Consider the following 1,252-nt stretch of genomic DNA (forward strand, 5'->3'; position numbering starts at 1 on the left):
AGGGTGGTCAGAGGGCTGGAGCTCCTCTCCTATGGAGACAGGATGAGAGAATTGGGGCTGTTCGGTCTGGAGAAGAGAAGGCTCCAAGGAAACCTTGTTGTGGCCTTTGATTATCTGAAGGGGGACTACAGGAAAGCTGGGGAGGGACTTTTTAGGGTGTCAGGGAGTGATAGGACTAGGTGGGATGGAGCAAAACTAGAAAGGGTAGATTCAAATTGGATGTTAGGAAGAAGTTCTTCCCCATGAGGATGATGTGACACTGGAACAGGTTGCCCAGGGAGGGTGGTGGAAGACTCATCCCTGGAGATTTTTAAGGCCAGGCTGGACGTAGTGTGAGGTGTCCCTGGCCATGGCAGGGGGGTTGAAACTGGCTGATCCTTGAGGTCCCTTCCAACCCTGACAATTCTAAGATTCTATGACTCTTTTGCATCCAATGGTTAATTTGTTTGCATTCTATCCCTTTCACTCAATCTATTGAAATTTTTCCTAGGCCTCAGCCTAAAACTACCACAAATGCATTGTCAAAATGTGGGTTAAGAGTTGGACTTGACAATCTTAAAGGTCTCTTCCAAGCAAAATGATTCTATGATTCAAAGAACATATGTAAGAGAATGCAGAGCAGTTACCACCATCCTCTGTGGGCATTTCATACATTCTAGCAGAGAAATGGGGTTTTCTTTACTTTTTTTTCCTGTTGAGAAGCCAGGTATATTAGCATCTTTTTTTTTCCCCCTTTAAATGTGATATGTATAATAGGATTAGTGAACAGACTGAAGTCTAGATGGGTAGTGTCGATTATTCCCAATAAGTAGCTCAAATTGAATTTCTTCTGAAGGATTCAGGCTTCCAGCCCAGTTGCACAAGGACTTGCTCGAGCATGAGCAGAGTGATTCTGGCTTAGGGGTATTTGCCCCTCTCTGCTTGCTTCAGACTCATTCTTGACACCAGGAGCCCAAAAAGACTCCTGGGCTGCTGACAACATTTATCAAGTCCAGCTGCTGAGGAAGGATGCTGATTGTAGGCTGCCCATAGTATCTCATGGAGAAAGCATTTCCTTCTTCTGTGCTTTCCAAGTCACTCAGGTCCTTCTGTGCAAACAGAGACAGCTCTGAATTCCTGCTTGGCAGCCTTCAGCACGGCCCTGTGGAGCTGTCTGCCTACCACAGAGAGCCACCTGCAGTTAAATGTATTCACCTTCTTTGCGTTAATCTGACTGTGCTCAGGAGCAGTAGGGATGTGCAAGGCAAGCCAG

Source organism: Dryobates pubescens, chromosome 10, assembly GCF_014839835.1.
Source record: "Dryobates pubescens isolate bDryPub1 chromosome 10, bDryPub1.pri, whole genome shotgun sequence".
NCBI lineage: Eukaryota > Metazoa > Chordata > Aves > Piciformes > Picidae > Dryobates > Dryobates pubescens.